Source organism: Haliotis asinina, chromosome 3 (genome assembly GCF_037392515.1).
Source record: "Haliotis asinina isolate JCU_RB_2024 chromosome 3, JCU_Hal_asi_v2, whole genome shotgun sequence".
Lineage (NCBI taxonomy): Eukaryota > Metazoa > Mollusca > Gastropoda > Lepetellida > Haliotidae > Haliotis > Haliotis asinina.
Window position 1 is genome coordinate 46,140,485 of NC_090282.1, and position 2,065 is coordinate 46,142,549.

General features: G+C 37.9%; 1 non-coding gene across 1 annotated transcript; it reads left to right on the plus strand.

Moving 5' to 3' along the window:
• The first annotated feature begins 502 nt into the window (after positions 1–502).
• Trnar-ucu (transfer RNA arginine (anticodon UCU)) lies at positions 503–575 on the plus strand. Its single transcript has one exon. It is a non-coding gene; the product is annotated as a tRNA-Arg (tRNA).
• Positions 576–2,065: the final 1,490 nt, after the last annotated feature.

Genomic DNA, 2,065 nt, shown 5'->3' on the forward strand with positions numbered 1-2,065 from the left:
CCACGTCACACGCTAAGAGGGGTTAGCAATCTCCCCACATAGAAAGACGAAGGAAAACACAACAGTAAGACGACGTCTCTTCTGGTGGAATATCGGCATATTAGCGTTGTTGTTGTGGGCTTATTCATTTTCATACATGTTCAATTAAACGGAACATGCAAGGTACGTATTTTGACCTCGTTTAGGGTTCATTACTGTATACAGAATGGGGTAGATAGATCTAGATCTGTGCTTTACCTGTTCCGACAACAACCCCTGGACTGGAGTACCAAATCGTAGCACTGCTGCTCCGGTGTTTCACCCGTCTGGTAAACATGTGAAACTTGCTCATCACTTCCCACGTGAAGCATACACTCTTGAAAATATATGTCTGGAATATGTTTGGAAACCACTTTTTCTTAAACAGTTGAAATCCACCTGTATGGTGAACTTCACAGATGGAAAGTGTGGGAAACATACATTATTCGATAATAACATCCTAAACTTTCCACAATGAAGTGGAGTCCCCGTAGCGCAGGGGATAGCGCGCTGGACTTCTAATCCAGAGGTCGCGGGTTCGAATCCCGCCGGGGATGGAAATGGTATTTTGTTAATTCATTATCTCTTAACATGAAATTTTGGTTTGTTACTGTGCTTTCACTATGATCAGTCATATTACGTTTTCATTTTTCACTAAGCTAGGTCACACATTTATCAACTTAAAATTCTCATTCCCCAAACAAAACTTTTATCACATAAGGCAAACTTTTGACACTGACTGATGCACACATGGTAAATAAATGTGAAATTGTGAAGGGACATATATAAAATACACACCATTGTGTATTTCTGGGTACACTCTAGTAATGACAAGATTGTACTCCTTTTTATTTCCGTTCTCTTTTCACCTGATCACAAAGTAGATTGATAAAAGTGTCATTTACAACATCAGTTTGCTCCTGGGGTAATATAGTCCAAGAGCAAATATACTTTTACTTTACCCCCGGAGCATCTGTTAATTTACTCAAGGAGCATAAATACTTGCCTGAATAAAGTTGGTAAAAACTGTAATGTTTATATGGTCAATTTACTTACCTTAAGTTAATTTACATTGTACGTACATAAGCAAATATACTCCTGTATGTAAATGTGTGAATGTAAATGCAGCTAATGTTGACAGACTTAAGGTTTATCCCAGATATCTACCCTTTGCCCATGATACAAAATCCATAAAGGCTATTTATCTATTACTGTATTTTTAGCTCCATCATGTTCTGATAGGTATGAGTTTGCCAAGAGTACAAGAAATAATGTCTGTGTGGATGTTAAAAACTATTGCATCAGGCCACTCCTGGTATTCAGCATGTGACCCAATTAACTGAAGCTTACAATGTTTTAATGATATAAAGGTACAGTTACATCTGATAAACTGTCTCGGTGTCTATAGATGGGTGGTACAAGACTGATAGTTTGCAGTCTACTCACATGCAAGTGTATGCCTTTAAAACTGAAAGCAGGGAGAATATGTTACATCCATAATGTTATATGTTGGTAAAGCTGATGCTTTATTCACTCAAATTTACCCCACTGACCCTCCTTGAAAGAAACTAGGTGAGAAACCAAAAGACAATAAAGCTTTGTTATGGAATTAACAACTGTATTCTACCAAATTCACAAATCAAAATAAATCTATCAGTATGGCAGTACTAAATAGCGTGCCAGTACAAATTCAAATGCAATATAGAACCAGAGCAGTGATTATTAGCAATAAAGATACCAAGTGAGTTATCCCCTCTCAGCAACAGTAATACAACTTGGCAGAATAACCCTGGGTGTAATCATCAGCTGGATCTTCTTGTAACTTGAGAATATGAGAGGAAATCCCAGATGACATATGTTGCATTTGACCACTTTCTAAATGGCACCGTGTAATCATAGCTTTCGGCCGTGGGAGCCGTGCTCATTCACACTTATCAGAGGGGTACACAAAGTATACAGTCGAGACTACCAGTTGTGCAACTTTCATTTTTGTGGCCAAAAAGTCAGCCAAAAAAGTACTAGAATATGTTCTTTACTGAGAAAGTGA